The following is a 17750-nucleotide window of genomic DNA, read 5'->3' on the forward strand; positions in this document are numbered from 1 at the left end:
GGGGATCAAACCCGGGACACCCGCGTGACATGCGGGAATACTTACCACTAAAAAACTTGTTGTTCAAATACTACCAAAACTTGTTGTTCAAGTACACAAGATCAGAAAGATAGTATAGTAGGCAAATACGAGACCATTCCCACGAAGATCGGTAAATTATGCTTAAAAAGATATTCCTAAAAGAGATATGTTTAATAAGACAAGATAAAAGATTGAATTAAAAATAATAAGAAGAAAAGATACGGCTTCAATATCCACCGCTAATCATACTTAAATAAGATTCGCAATATGCACAATACTACAATCATAACATAATGCTTAATGTTTACCAGCCACAAGGGAATGGTATCTTCTCCTAAAGCTATTGATTTTCCTAAGCAACGAGTTAGGCAAGGTATCTAATCTAACTCTTTTCTTCCTTGAAGGATTTAGCATAGTATCTACTAAGTTGTTCTTCAAGAAAACATAAATCTATGGAAATCGGCAAACACACTCAGATTGGAATATGGTATCTATTCCTGTTGTCTTTATGTTGATTAATCAAATAACCTTTGTTGAGGTTCTTTTGTTACTCTAGTATGCCCAGGACTTAGTCATCCAAATTGACATAAATAAAAAATCCATACCACATGCATATGATGGCCAAACATAAACATTGGAGGAATTCAAGAAACTATAATTAATCAAGTTAAGCATCAATATATAAATTGTAGCAAAGCAAATTGAAAAACTTAAAGAAACATGAACATGCAATTCAATTATCACTTTTTTTTAAACGAAAAGTGTGTCTCATACTCCCAAACTTAAATTACACATTGTCTTCAATGTGTAGATAGAATAGAAAGGTCATACCCAGGAGATGAGAAAATTGGTTAGACTAGGTATGGCTCGTAGCATACCCACAAACTTGAATGCAAAAACACTTGTCCTTGAACCTAGAAAAACAAAACCAATGAAAGGAGAAATAAAAAATAAAAAAGAATAGAAACTAAAATTAACTACAATAAAACTAAAATTAACCAAAATAAAATGAACTATAATTAAAAACAAAACTAGAATTCTTTAAAGGATATGGATTTTTAGTGCATGCAATGGCCTCAGTACCACTAATCTGAGCAGATGTGCTTGAGCTCCTAGACTGCTCGAGCGCTGTTGGTAGTAGCTTTTGAATTTAAATTTGAAGAACCAATCTTTTTTTCTCTTGGACCATAGAGAGTGAATTCTACCTACAGAAAGGTAGTTTCTAATTTTCACAGATCGTGGTAAATCACTCTGAGTATTCTCAAATAGTTTCTCATCCAAAAGGGAATCATGAATTGAAATACTATGAGGAGAATACTTAAAAGAGTTTTTCTACTTTGATGACCTCAGTTTGCTCGTCTAATAGCAGTAATAGACTATTCTCATGGCCTCTTGGTAATTCGAGAATAGGAGTTAATGCTGAAGAAACCTCAGTGCTCACTTCCTTGCCTTTTTCCCGATGTAGATCATATGTGACCTTAATTTGCTCCTCCTTCCCCTCTTCCTTATGATTTTCGACCACTTCTTCACTCCTCAATGTTGTGATAGCTTGCTCTTGATAGAAAGAACTCCAATCCTTCACATAATATCCACTAGGATTAGCCACCAACTGACTTTGAAGCTCTCTTTCTCATTTGATGTGATTGATGATTTGTTCATAGTGAGCTTCCATTGAGAATTCGCCACTTTTTCTCACTTAACTCTTTGGCCAACTACCCCACTTGTGTTTCCAATCTTTGAATAGCTTGACTTGTCTGAGTATTTTTCTGTTGTTGCTCAATCAAAAATTCGAGTAGAGCATTGTAACAACCCGTTTTTTTACAAAAAAACGTAAGTAATTATATTTGGATAATTACGTGTCATTAACCATTCAGAGATGATAAATCTCGCAGCGGAAAATACGAATATCTTTTTTTTTTTTTCCTATACAAACGTCAGGGCCAATTCCCTTACAATACATTCAGAGCTATGACTGAAATTCCTCAAAAAATACATTAAAAGTTCTTTACACTAATTACAAAGAAACATGTGTCACATATGACACCAAAGCATACATAAAAACTCACTAAATACAAGTAAATTCCTAAACATGTTACATACAAAATAGTATAAACATTTACAAGTGCAAAGCATTAACATCTTAACTACATATATTTAAATCTCTTAAGCTAGCAGTTAATCTAATCCATAATCTTCAGAACCTGCGCAAACATTTATGAGACGGTGGTTATAACCACAACCCCATAGTTCCATAAGTGAGCTAACTGTCATTCAACATCATGATTTACGCGTTATTTAAGGAACATAGATAACATAATGATTAAGTGACAGTTTTCTATGCAAAGTTTAACAGTTCAATATAGTCATTGTACTCCTCTCGTTTAGAGCCGTTACCCTTCAATTTCGCCTTATTTGAGACATTCGACAACGTGTCTCCTACATTACATTTTATTAGCATCTTTTCGCACTAGCAGAGTACATTCCACGTCACTCTACTAGCACTTTGAAGGACAATAGCAATCAATATGAATTATTGGGTTTTCGAGTTCAGGCACTATTCCCATCCTGAACCTTTGAGAGACATTGCGCCCAATATTAATAGGTTGATTATTCACAGTATGCAATAATCAGTCGCACGCATCCAATTAAAATAAAACATAAACACAACGCTATTGAAATCCAGTACTACCCTTAGTAAGTAATTTATACTTACAGCCCTTTTGTGCAGTCACAGTTCATCATCTGCATCAAATACATACATATATGTGCATAGAAGGTCAATAACATTTCTTTTTGAAATTCATGCCTAAACATGAATCTTAATCACACATATATGCATACATAGAAGCAATTATGTTTGGAACATCATCTACATTAATTATTACTTAACATAACATGGTTAAGTCTCAATATAAACACTTAACACTTCTAACAAAACCTAATCATTTTTAGGAAACATCAATCCAAGCACCAAATCAATTAACAAAACATCCATTTTAAAACATATTAACTCTAACAATTATTTCAACCAACATATATTAGAAATCACTGTAAAATAGCATGCTCAATTTCTATAATTAATTTCATATTAAACCATATAACAACTCAACAACATTGCTCCTATATTTTCCTTAGACTATAAAATTCATTTGCATTATAGTCAACCCTTTTCATTTTAAAATAATTCATTTTTTTTTTGATAAGTAAGAGAAATATCATTAAAAAGCGCAAAGCGCAATCAAGTACACAGGAAGTATACAAGAAAGGCAACTAAGTGGAAGTAGAAAACAATACAAGGAAATCATTAAAATTAAACGATAAGGGTGCGAGGAACGCAGCCGACCAAGAGTACAAAGAATGAAAGAAAAAGGAAATGAGATCCTCAGTAGTTCTTTCTTTGTCCTCAAACTGCCTATCATTGCGTTCCCTCCATAAGCACCACATAAGGCAACAAGGGACCATCTTCCACACGACTACACTCCGGGAGCGACCACCCGTCCACCAGCAAGCGAATAAATCTACCACTTGAAGAGGCATAACCCAAGACAAACTGAAGCGACTAAAGATGGCGTTCCACAAAGCATGAGCTAACTCACAATGGAGAAGAAGATGATCCACTGACTCCCCATTCATTTTGCACATGCAACATCTATCAATCACTATGACCCGCTTCTTCCTGTGATTGTCCAAAGTAAGGATCTTCCCATGCGCTGCCGTCCAAGCAAAGAAAGCCACTTTCAAAGGAACCTTGGTCCGCCAGATACTTTTCCAAGGAAAATGAATAGCCTCTTTGCAAGCAAGAGTCTTATAGAAAGATCTAACATCAAATTTCCCTTTGTGAGAAGGAGACCACCATAGCTTATCCTCCCCATCATAATTCACTCTGGAAGAGTACAACAAAGAGAAAAAAGAGGCCAAAACATCCACCTCCCAGTCATGGGCCGCTCGGAAAAAGCTAACATCCCACTGATAAGACCCACTCACCACAACCAAATGGTCTGCTACAAGAGCATCCTTGTCACGCGCAATATCATACAAAACTGGAAAAGCTTCCTTGAGAGGCACCTCACCACGCCCCACATCATACCAAAAACGGATCCTAGATCCATTTCCCAACATGAGTCTGATATGGTTGCGAAACGAACTCCATCCCTTCCTAATATTCTTCCAAACCCCCACTCCGTGAGACCCAGGGGGGTCTAAAGAACACCAACCATCCCGAGTAGGTCCAAACTTTGCATCCACAACAGATTTCCACCAAGCCTCTCTCTCATGGACATAGCACCACAGCCACTTCCCTAAAAGAGCCTTATTGAAGAGCCTCAAATTCCTGATGCCCAAGCCACCACTTGAAATAGGGGAACAGACCTTGGGCCAATTAACCAGATGAAATTTAAATTCTTCACCTATGCCACTCCACAAGAAATCTCGATACAACTTCTCTATACGACTGGCTACACTGGAAGGAATAGGGAATAGAGATAGAAAGTACGTCGGAAGATTAGAGAGAGTGCTTTTTATCAAGGTTACTCTGCCACCCTTCGACAAATACAACCGCTTCTAGCTAGCCAGACGTCTCTCAATCTTCCCAACTACCTCATCCCAGCTAGACTTAGCCTTAAAAGGAGACCCCAATGGAAGACCGAGATACTTTAAAGGAAGAGACGAGACTCCACAACCCAAAATGCCAGCAAAATCATCCATATTATCCACAATACCCACAGCAGCCAAAACTGACTTATCCAAATTAATCTTCAAACCTGAAACAACTTCAAAGGACAGTAATAACATTCGAAGATAGAGAAGATGATCAAAACTTGCCCCGCAGAAAACTAAAGTATCGTCTGCGAATAAAAGGTGAGAAACATTAATCACTCCAGTGCTTCTAGAGCCCACAGAGAAGCCAAAGAGAAAGCCCCTTTGAACATAAATAGAGAACAGCTTACTAAAAGCCTCCATCACAATGACGAACAAAAGAGGCGACAGAGGATCACCTTGTCTAATACCACGAGAGCTGCTAAAAAAACCAGAAGGGGTGCCGTTCACCAAAACTGAGAAACGTACCGATGAAATACAATGCGCTATCCATGAACACCATCTCTCCCCGAAGCCACATCTTCTCAACATATACAATAAGAAGTCTCAGTTAACATGATCATAAGCCTTCTCAATATCCAATTTACACAGAAACCCAGGCTCACCTGATTTGATGCGGCTATCCAAACACTCATTCGCTATAAGAACAGAATAAAGAATTTGCCTTCCTTTCACAAAAGCATTTTGGGGATTCGAAATAATCTTCGCCACCACCTTTTTGAGTCTATTAGCAGGAACTTTAGCAATGATCTTGTAGACACCACTTGCAAGACTAATAGGCCAAAAATCTTTAAGATCCATAGCCCCAAACTTCTTCGGAATTAAGGCTAAAAAAGTGGCATTAATGCTTTTGACAAACTTACTATGAGTGTGGAAGTCCTGGAATACCCCCATGAGATCGGTCTTGATCACCTCCCAACAATCTTGGTAGAAAGCAAGAGTGAACCCATCAGGACCTGGAGCCTTATCACGATTCAAACCTTTAACCACCTCTAAGACCTCCCTCTCCTCAAAAGGAAGTTCTATTGAAGAAGCTTCACCCACATCCAAATTGTAAAAAACAAGGTTATCCAACCTAGGCCTCCAACTGAGAGGTTCTGCAAAAAGAGATTTATAAAATTGAGCAACATGATCCCTAATAACCTGCTGATCAGAAGAGATAGAACCATTGACAGAGAGAGACTCAATGGAATTGGATCTCCTATTCGAATTGGCTATACGATGAAAGAATTTGGTGCATTTATCACCCTCTCTAAGCCAAAGAGCCCTAGACTTCTGTCTCCAGCTAATCTCCTCCTGTAAAATAGAATTCTCCAAATCTCTGACGACCCCAAATTTCCTCGCCTTTTCTTCAGGAGTTAAACCCCTTTGTTCCTCCAAACAATCAAGAGCACACAATTCTTCCATATGCATTTTCTTACGGAATTCCACATTACCAAACTCCTGATCGTTCCATCTTTTGAGATCAATCTTCAATGCCTTAAGCTTTTGAGAAAAGATGAAGCTGGGCGAACCTTGAAAACGATAGGACTCCCACCACATACGCACCCTATCCACAAATCCTTCAGCCTTTAGCCACATATTCTCAAACTTGAACGGTCTGGGACCCCAATAAACACCACCACAATCAAGAAGAATAGGAAAATGATCTAAACACAGTCTTGGAAGCCTTTTCTGAATAGAACCTGGAAACTTGACTTCCCAATCTGGAGAAACAAGAAATCTATCAAGGCGAGACCAATAGGGGATCTCCTGATTATTAGACCACGTAAAAGGCCCTCCTACGAGAGGAAAATCCATAAGATCCTGCTCAAAGATAAAGTCCGAAAACTCCATCATAGCCGCATTAAATCGAACGTCTCTAGATCTTTCAGTAGGAAAGTGAGTGACATTGAAATCATCCCGATGCACCAAGGTAACTCCCACCAAGAAGAGAGGCCAGCCAACTCGTCCCAGAGGGAACTTCTAAGAGAATCAAAGTTAGGACCGTAGACTCCAGCAAAAGCCCAAGAGAAATTATCAGCAACGCTTCTGAAAGAGCAGGCAACAACAAACTCACCCACATACACTTCAATCTTCTCTACAATCCTTCTATCCCACATAATCAAGATACCACCAGAGGCCCCGCGAGAAGGTAAATAGCACCAATCAACAAAGTGACAACCCCACAGACTTCTCACTAAACTATTAGACACAAAATCCAGTTTAGTTTCTTGCAAGCATATAATGTCAGCCTTCCATTGCCTTAATAAATTCCTGACTTTCAACCGCTTGGGCCCCTCGTTTAACCCTCTAACATTCCAAGAGAGGATTTTAGGCTTCATAAAAACCACCATAAGCCCTTCCTTTGCACCTACCACGTGAGGTGCTGCCACTATGGACGTCATAATTAACAGAACAAGCTAATCTGTTTAATTCCCTTTTACCTTTGATGCTCAAGCTAGAGCTAGGATCCGCTTCCTTCTTATCATTACTGACGATGATAGCCTCGAACACAGCCGAAAGCTGATCTTCAAAGCCGTCGCAAGTAATCCCCACCCATTGGCAATACGCTAAAACCGCTCTCGAAAAGCCATCTGGATTCTTCATACCAGAAACTCCCCTGACCTTATCAATAAAAGACAGAGGTACAGGCTCTTCCTATGGAAGAAAAGCAAGTTCTATCCCCTTCCTACCTCCTGGACCAGAACTATGAGTCAACTCAAGAGGAGAGAGACCCGCAGAAACCAGAGAGTCCGGAGAACCCAAACCAGCCCACACAGTCAGCATATCAAGAGAATCCTTAAGGGGTTTGGCAGAACCAACCGAGTCTTTGGGAGAGATCTTCAGAACCGGAGTGGACAAAACAGTCCCCGAGCTCAGTACCGAGGGTCTTACTGGAACAGGGACTTCAGGGATGAAAATAGAATCTCCGGCCACCTCTGGCAACTTTGGAGCCAAACCCGACTTCTCAATCATACCCCTTTCTCCCTCCGACGTTTCTCCGTCAAATTCTAGCCGAGAAACCCGCTCAGGACATAAAGAGCACCCGACACACTGATTCCCCGGAGCATGGGTATCGAAAGAAAGAAAACCCAGCCCACCGGAGTTCTTCGGAGTCGCCGAAGAATGGCCTGAGCCCACTAATCCCTTCGCCGGCGACATACCCTCCTCGGTAGACAGAACCCGATCTTTCAAGTCTAAGTCAATGGGCTTCAGAACCTTCTGAATCCAACGAAGCCTCCTCTTCTTCTTGGGTTTATTCTTCCTCTTCCACCCATTAATCTTGGGCTTTATTCTTCCTCTTCCACCCATCACACACCCTGCTGTAAGCTTGGTCCACATCAGCCTTCAACTTCTTCAGCTGGCTTTTCCAGGTCAGGAGAGAGGAAAACCAGTTCAACTCTCCTGTCAGCTGATTTCCTGCGGAAGTCTCGCCATGGACGCAACCGGTCTTGTCATGAGCAGTAGAGTCCTTCTTGGCCTTCTCAAAATCAGAGCCATAACGGTAACAGTGGTCTTTACCCACCGGGTTCAATTGAAAAATCGCGTTTTCTGAACCACTCAAAATCACAACCGGCAGCTTCTGCTTCTCCGGGCGATCACCCTTGTCCTCAGCCAGAGGAATCGCTGGTTGAGACAGCGTCCTCTCCTCCTCCAAGCGGCCAGGTCCTGAACGCAGAACTGCTGCAAAGGAAGGCGCACCATCTTTGCTGAGAGTTCTTGAAGAATCACCTTGATCATACCCTCCTATGGCGCCATCACCATACCTCCTTGACTTCTCTATAACTGTATCATGATGGCCCATTCCGAACCTAAGCGGAACTTTTAGGAATGCACTGACTTTATCCAATTCAAGGACAAAACTCCTCCAGCCCCTCCCATCGCAACCTTCTGGAATGAAAATAATACCTCTCCGACCAGCCACACCATAAACTGCCCCTTCAAGAAACCTTCCAGCTGCATTGCCACCTCGTCTAACTATGAGTACCTTAGACCCCTCTCTGAGAGACCTGATAAAGTCCTTCTCCTCCGGGCACCACTGCAAGTTCTCCATTATCAACGCCAACCACTCTATGCTTTGAGCACTAAGAAGAACCAGCCCGGAGAATGACTTCCTCCTTTCTTCCACTCTCACCACCGAAGCACCTTCTACCACCGTGAACACAAAAGTCTTGGCCTCCACGCAACACCACCGCTCCATTACTCACCACTCACTCGAATTGGGGGACTTTTTGCATCTAAAATCAAAATTCAATCACCAATTTTCAAATAAAAAAAAAATAATTCATTTTAAAACACCATTATCAAATTGTTAACAACCAAGCATAATTTGTCAAAACCACATATAGGCAACATGGATCGTAATAGAGGTACATATGACAATTTCCATAATACATACATTCGGCTATATCAACTAAAATAGAAATACACTCACAACATCGAGCATGATCCAAAACTTAGTAAATCCACAATCATCCCAATATCCAGTCTTTAAATACTACTAAACTTCTAATAATTGAACAAAACCCAAACACTTACCAAATCATCCAAATCAAAACATCACCATACTCATAATTGGTCAAAACACTATACCTAGATACCAAATTAACCAACTTAAACCAGCAGCCTCATTAAAAGCCATAAATCCTCAATTTAAACATTAAATCAACCAACAATAAAACTCGTCAATTAATTTGGTTAGAACACCCAAATACCAACACCTATCTCTCAAAGATACCATAACTGAAATAGATACCAAAACAGTCAGCAAAACTCCTATCACAGTACACACAACCATCCAAAATACCCATAGCCAACATACAATCAATTGAATCCCAAATCAGTACACATATAGATAGTCAGAGAACCACCCAAAATCATTCCCTAGTTTCAATCGGCTAACATCAAATCAAAATCTCCTACTCAATTACATACCCAATCGGCTACTTCAAATAAAACAGGGAGTTCATCAACAAATCACCCACACGGGTACACAGTCAACTGAAACAGGGAAGAACACAATCGGAACAGGGGTTTTCATGCTTTAATCGAAACACAAAACCAATACACAGTTAACAAGAAACACCCACTGCCATCCACTGAAATTCCATACACAATACTCATCAAAACAGCATAGTACCCAATCGCCTAAGCCCACAAAATTATCAATACAACACTCACGGCTCAGCCAACAACAAAGAACAATCCCCAATCCATAATTTATCAACTAAAATCAACACCATAAAATTACTGATAATCAAACACAACCCAACATCACAACAACCGAACACCACATAAGCACTCACTGGCCGGAACAACACACACAGTAAATCACAAATCGTACCAAACCAAAATTGTCAATTCTTAAACCATGCATAGCCGAAACACAATCATAGAGAACGCCCAAAAATCATTAAACCCTAATTCAGCAATAATCAAATCAATCCACAAAATTATAGGATTTATATACCTTGGGGATTTTCTCAGAAAATCCACCGGAAATCATCTCTGATTCTGCCGAAAATCGGCTTAGCCTCGCCGGAAAACCGTTCCTGGAGGGTTGGGTTTCACGGGTCTCGGGCTTCACCGGTTCGTCGGGTCACGAGTCTCACGGCTACATCGGGTTACCGGGTCTCTTCGGGTTGCGGGCTCGCCGGAAATCGCCATTGGACCGTCGGATTTCGGCTCTGGCCGCTGATCATCGAGGATCGGACCTCCCCTGGGCTACGGGCACTCCGGTTCCACCTCCGGCTCCCTCTGGCTCTCGGGTCTCTCCTTTCTCTCTCCCAAGTCTCATCTCTCTCAATCTCTCAATCTCACTCTCTCTGATCTCTCTATATCTCTCTCTCAGTATCTCATCTCTCTCGATCTCACTCTGTAACGCCCCCAAACCGCTAAGGGTTAGGTTCGTCACTTTCTCTTTAAAAACTGCAAAGATTCGTAAGGTCTGCCAAATATCTTAACTAGTATGCTGATTTAAATAAATAAAAATAATAATGGTTTCAAAATCTCAGAGTTTTTAATAAATGCGGAAACGGTCATTTAATTGTAAAAATATAATAACTGAAAAATTTTGGGGTAACATAAATGAAATGTCCTAATGCATTCCTAGATCCCATCCCGGCCACCTACGTCTCTCTGTTCATAACCTGAAAACAAAAACAAAATAAGGGGTGAGCACAAAAACAACATGCTCAGTAAGGAATCCTCAACCATAAAACAGTTGAGTTAAATTCTTTTGAAAATCTTCAAACAATTGTCAAAAACTTCTTTTAAATATCTCCAAAACATTTGTCAAAAACTCCCTTTTATAAATCTCCAAAACATCTGTCAAAAACTCCCTTTTTATACACAAGATAATATATGTATATATATATATTTGAAATAATCATTACTCATAGTATGCCCAATACACTATTACGCCCTGTGTACGTAGGGTTGCGCGGTCGTTGCTGTGACCTTGGGTGAGTAACGCGGTTTACCTGTGGCCACAGGCCCCACCCCCGTCAGCTAATTAATTGAAGTGCACTTAGACTGACATAGAGACAGATACCGCTGTCACTAAGCGAACCAGCGGGTGCGCTTCCATCTCGAGCTACGGTACCGAGCTAAATCTTGAAGGGTCTCGAATCTCTGCGGGTCTAGGGCCCAAATAATAGTCTCCTCCACACACGTGCCCTTTTCAAAAATATTTCTCCTTTATATATAACTCAAAGAGTTTTCTCCCAAAACTTTCTCATTCTTTTCTTGTATAACTTCTCACAAAAACTTTCTCATTCTTTACTAGTATATATAGGGCAACGTGTTGGAGGGTTTTTTACTCAAAATCACGATTTCAAGAATATCATTTTTATACTCAAAACTTTTATATCAAAACCAACAAATCCTTTATATAAATAAAATAATTTGAAATACCGAATCAAAATAGTTAATCAAAATTTTGCAAATAAAGGAATAATTAAAATAATATAATAATTTGAGAAGGGGTAGAGGGTTTCCCTTACTTGGATTTCCCTAATATCGGGATCGAGCTTAATCCTCTTTGTATATTTCCTTGATTTATTAAATAAGAATTTCACTAGAAAAATCTAGTGAAAACGATGCGTTCGGTCACGGGAAAATCGCCGGAAAAATTCACCGGAAAGTCGCCGGAAAAGTCACCGGAAAGTCGCCGGAAAGTTTGCCGGAAAGTTCGCCGGAAAAGTCTGCAGGAGATGGGTCACCGGCAGGTCGGGTTCCGGGTTCCGGGTCTTGGGTTATGGAAGAGCTGCGATTTCTGCAGAGGGAATGTTCAGTTTTTATAGAACAACGATCGAGTGCTGTGGTTTATAATAAAATGAAGTGGAATTGGTTTGGTGAACACTGAACTTAGTGCTGCACTGATCGATTCAGTGGAAGATTAATATATCAGAGTGGAAAAGGTGGGAATAGTTGGTGCAGTGGAGAAATCATTCGAAGCAAATTGGAGAAGAATGGGAGATTAATGAATTCGCAGTGGAGGGGACGGACTGTAGTGCAAATTTTTTTATTAATAATTAATAAATCTGAATAATTTAAACAAAATATATTTGTATAATAATATATTACGAATTTATAAAAATAGGTAAATAAATTTTTTACGTCAATTATATTAACTCAGTAATAATTATTCGGTGATAAAATAATTTATCAGTTTTCAAAAACACCGGTTCATTAAAAATCAGTTTGAAAATATTTATAAAATAGTTTAGAAAACGAATGATAAATAATCATTTATATTTTTAAATATAAAAATATATTTTAAAAACTGGGGTATTACATTCTTCCCCCCTTAATAGAATTTCGTCCTCGAAATTATAAGCTATGCTTCGTATAAAGTTTATATAAATGAAAAGTTTAGATTTTTAAGACACAAGTCTAGTAATATAGTTTTATAACATCAAGAAGGTAAACGAGGATAGACCGTCTGATTAATTATCAATTATGGAATTTATGCTCATTGACAAGAAGTATACAAATGGGTAGGACGCAGAAAAGAAAACGTTTCATTTCTCATTACAGGAAATTTCTACAACAAATTTCTTTGTGAGGATGTTTTCTGATAATCTTGGTGGAAAGCTTGCTAAATGGAAACATGGAATCCAGGAAGGAAAGTTAAGTCAAGGCAAGCAATCCGGAAAGGATATAAGTGCGGTACTCATATCGTAGTGCTCTCTCTCTTCTGTCACAGATCGCCATCACCGGATTGAAAGTAGATGCCAGAAATGTTTATGGTGATGCGAAGGAAGAGAAAGATACTTCATCTCAGAAGCGTGATCAAGGATAATCTTGCTTCTGGATGATATGATCAAAAATAATCTTGCTTCGATGTTTGTGAATCTGGTTGTGATGCTGCATTTTTCTAACTTTAGGTTTGGAAATTTGGTTATGAAATTTTCATCTTCCCTCTCAGGAAGCGATGAAAGCTCAGACCATAAGAAAAATTTTGGCTCTCAAAGTATGAAGAGTTGAGAACTCAAAGGTGTGCTTTGCAATGAAGAAGATGAGCGAATTTATAGAAAGATTTGAGAAGGGTCGGTGCAAGTGGTGCCGACAGTGGATCGTAAAATCTTCCTACCTTTCTCGAAACGCTCATCCAGCTCATTCTCGGGATGCTCTTCCACGTCTGCTAGGCACGAAAAGTGCGGCGCGAAATCCGGAAAAGTCTTGGGTGAATTTGAAATTCGAGAAGGTGAAAATGGTGAAAGTTGAAAAAGAAGAAGTCTCGTGATTCGAGAGCTGTCTGTTAGTGTTAGTGGCAGCTACGCTCAGAATGACGTTTGATTAGATTGCGTCTCGTTCACTGATTAAGTCCTCTTTTCTTCAGATCTTTTCCAACAACAGCCTTATTTCTATCTTTTCTCCTTCAGGTCCTTTGAGGAATATCTTCATTTCTTAGTCTTTTCCAAAAAAATGGCTTCTTCATCTTCTCAAAATAATTTTGATCTAAATGATGCGCCTGTAGTACCAGAAATTTGGCGTCCCTTGTTCCTATCTCAGAGAGGTCCTCTTCTGACAAATGACTCTGTGATGCTGAATGATGCAGTAGCTGCATCCGTGGCTGAAGGCATCATAACTCCTCGAGATGAAAAGTTGTTGGCGGATAGGACGGATGCTCAAGCCATCAATGACTCTTTGGCTTTCAGTATTCAGGGCGCCTCTTCGGTTTCAAATATGGCTCGGCGTCTCCAAGTCCGGGGAAATGAAGTTCAAACGCTGAAAGCTCAAATTTCGACTTTGCAGCGAATGTATATAGATTTTAGGCGAAGAAATCGGGTTCTTCAAAAAGAGAATAAAAAGCTGAAGAAGTTGGTAGATTCGTATGCGAAAGACTTGGAAAAGAGGTACGCTGACTTGGAGCAGAATTCTAATCGTCTCCAAGAACAATACCAGGATCTCTTGCGTGCAGTCCAAGATCTTAGGGTTTTCCGCTCTGAGGCTTAGCCAGGTATTCTATTTGATCTAGCAGCTCTTTACTAACAAAAATAAATAACTAACTGCAGTACTATGAAATACCTGCAGGTATGAACTCTCCGGGAATGATGCAGAAACGGTCCGATTTGCAAGTCTATGTTTTTCTTAAATCTAAAGTTGTTCATTTGTAAGACAATAATTATTCTCTATGTACTATTCTTATCATCTAATATGTCTGTAATCTTTTGAACTATGGTCTTAAACTCGGTATAATCCTTATGGTACTATGTTCTTCTTTCTATTTCTGCATAATTACTATCATCCTCAAATTTCAATAGATTAAAACCTTAGTGTTACTCCAACTTAGTTATGCAGTCAATCAATACTTAGATCTGCTAATTATAAACTTATCTGCCAAGCAAGGTTATCTAAGAGAATCAATAAATCACATGATCAAAATTTTATTTGACTTAAGCTCCATAAAGACCTCAAATATATATAAACTTCTCCAAAGTTCGTCAGATGCATAGGGAAAATAATCTCTCCAAAAATCATTAAATCATTTGATCAACTAATTTCCTCAAATATATATAAATCAGTCATCTCCAAAAATCAATGTGTTATCAACATCTAATAATCAATTATCATATTCCTGTAGCCTGATTTAGGAACAACTTCCTTTTGTCCTTCACATAGCATTACTCACATTTTCTAAAATTCAACTAGGCATCAATATAAGTGGTATATCATAACCTATTCTCCATATATGTTTATTCCTTAGACCTCAAATACGAAAATCACATCAGGAAATTACACTAAGCATCAATCTATAAATCAAGATATGGTTTACCTCAATCATCCTCAAATTGATAACTAGAGCATTTCTCAAACTTAAGATCTTCCGAAAGATTCATCTTATCATGTGGATTATCTTATCCTCTGGAAAACTTCAATAATTCCTCAATATATTCTATCTTCACTAAAGTTATCTGATCACAAAAATATAATTGCTCCAAATATCCTCAATTTACTCGATCAACTTATTCTCTTATATGTCCTTAAAACACATGAATCAGTATCTATAGATTAAGTGTCCATCTCCAAAAGGATACCAGATTCCAGATCATAAATATCTTTGTTTACATCCCACAGTAAATCAAGAAATCTCTAAACCTCAATAATAATTACTAAGCACATAAAATATCTACGTGATGCTTAATATATTTATTGACTTAATATCCATAAATCTGCCAAGTTATTAAGCATCCGAATTTCTATAATCTTTATCTCTAAAAGCATTTCATAAATCATGACTATACCTCAAATATTGTGGCCATCAATACCTAATCACCCAAAACAAGTTGGTCTATAATCGATGCAATTTGCTATTCCTCGAGAAAGATTGTACAACTTAATACTTAGTTAACAAGTCTTGAAAACCTATCATACTTTGATACTGATCATAACTTACTCCTTAGTATTGATTCCAACTTAGAGACTTCAACCTTAATAAGATCAATCCTAGGGTTCACAAAGTCAAATTGCTATGATGCAATTCCCTATAGGGGTAGCTACTGCTAGGTCTACATCTAACTACTCAGACATCAAGTTATAGTCTCGTGAAAAGAGAGTATGACATAAATGAATGCGTTGTACCAGAGTCAAAGAGCACAGTAACCTGGTGGAATGAAATCAAAAGTGTACCCGTCACTACTTCGTTTGACGCGGCTACATCACCTGGAGTTAGAGTATATACACGTGCAGGCGTAGTATTCCGTTGTTCCCCTGCAAATCCTTAGCGAGGTGTTAAAAAAATAGGGAATGATTCCCTAGCACTGAATACAAAACAAGAAAAGACGGACTCTGCTAGGCCGGAATGTGATTTCCCATTACCCCACTAAGTCTATCTTAATGATTTAGCTCCTAAAGTCTACAGAACCTTATAACCATTGCTCTGGTACCAAAACTGTAACGCCCCCAAACCGCTAAGGGTTAGGTTCGTCACTTTCTCTTTAAAAACTGCAAAGATTCGTAAGGTCTGCCAAATATCTTAACTAGTATGCTGATTTAAATAAATAAAAATAATAATGGTTTCAAAATCTCAGAGTTTTTAATAAATGCGGAAACGGTCATTTAATTGTAAAAATACAATAACTGAAAATTTTGGGGTAACATAAATGAAATGTCCTAATGCATTCCTAGATCCCATCCCGGCCACCTACGTCTCTCTGTTCATAACCTGAAAACAAAAACAAAATAAGGGGTGAGCACAAAAACAACATGCTCAGTAAGGAATCCTCAACCATAAAACAGTTGAGTTAAATTCTTTTGAAAATCTTCAAACAATTGTCAAAAACTTCTTTTAAATATCTCCAAAACATTTGTCAAAAACTCCCTTTTATAAATCTCCAAAACATCTGTCAAAAACTCCCTTTTTATACACAAGATAATATATGTATATATATATATTTGAAATAATCATTACTCATAGTATGCCCAATACACTATTACGCCCTGTGTACGTAGGGTTGCGCAGTCGTTGCTGTGATCTTGGGTGAGTAACGCGGTTTACCTGTGGCCACAGGCCCCACCCCCGTCAGCTAATTAATTGAAGTGCACTTAGACTGACATAGAGACAGATACCGCTGTCACTAAGCGAACCAGCGGGTGCGCTTCCATCTCGAGCTACGGTACCGAGCTAAATCTTGAAGGGTCTCGAATCTCTGCGGGTCTAGGGCCCAAATAATAGTCTCCTCCACACACGTGCCCTTTTCAAAAATATTTCTCCTTTATATATAACTCAAAGAGTTTTCTCCCAAAACTTTCTCATTCTTTTCTTGTATAACTTCTCACAAAAACTTTCTCATTCTTTACTAGTATATATAGGGCAACGTGTTGGAGGGTTTTTTACTCAAAATCACGATTTCAAGAATATCATTTTTATACTCAAAACTTTTATATCAAAACCAACAAATCCTTTATATAAATAAAATAATTTGAAATACCGAATCAAAATAGTTAATCGAAATTTTGCAAATAAAGGAATAATTAAAATAATATAATAATTTGAGAAGGGGTAGAGGGTTTCCCTTACTTGGATTTCCCTAATATCAGGATCGAGCTTAATCCTCTTTGTATATTTCCTTGATTTATTAAATAAGAATTTCACTAGAAAAATCTAGTGAAAACGATGCGTTCGGTCACGGGAAAATCGCCGGAAAAATTCACCGAAAGTCGCCGGAAAGTTTGCCGGAAAGTTCGCCGGAAAAGTCTGCCGGAGATGGGTCACCGGCGGGTTGGGTTCCGGGTTCGGGTCTTGGGTTATGGAAGAGCTGCGATTTCTGCAGAGGGAATGTTCAGTTTTTATAGAACAACGATCGAGTGCTGTGGTTTATAATAAAATGAAGTGGAATTGGTTTGGTGAACACTGAACTTAGTGCTGCACTGATCGATTCAGTGGAAGATTAATATATCAGAGTGGAGAAGGTGGGAATAGTTGGTGCAGTGGAGAAATCATTCGAAGCAAATTGGAGAAGAATGGGAGATTAATGAATTCGCAGTGGAGGGGACGGACTGTAGTGCAAATTTTTTTATTAATAATTAATAAATCTGAATAATTTAAACAAAATATATTTGTATAATAATATATTACGAATTTATAAAAATAGGTAAATAAATTTTTTACGTCAATTATATTAACTCAGTAATAATTATTCGGT

The 17750-nt window shown here is 38.6% G+C and overlaps 1 long non-coding RNA gene across 1 annotated transcript; it reads right to left on the bottom strand.

The window, feature by feature from the left end:
- Positions 1-1949: 1949 nt before the first annotated feature.
- On the bottom strand, positions 1950-10470 carry LOC133852135 (uncharacterized). Its single transcript, XR_009895896.1, has 3 exons — positions 10070-10470; positions 2735-2763; positions 1950-2222 (listed from the first exon to the last, which is right to left on the bottom strand). It is a non-coding gene; the product is annotated as an uncharacterized LOC133852135 (long non-coding RNA).
- Between the last annotated feature and the right edge of the window lie 7280 nt (positions 10471-17750).

Source organism: Alnus glutinosa, chromosome 12, assembly GCF_958979055.1.
Source record: "Alnus glutinosa chromosome 12, dhAlnGlut1.1, whole genome shotgun sequence".
In the NCBI taxonomy this organism is placed as follows: domain Eukaryota; kingdom Viridiplantae; phylum Streptophyta; class Magnoliopsida; order Fagales; family Betulaceae; genus Alnus; species Alnus glutinosa.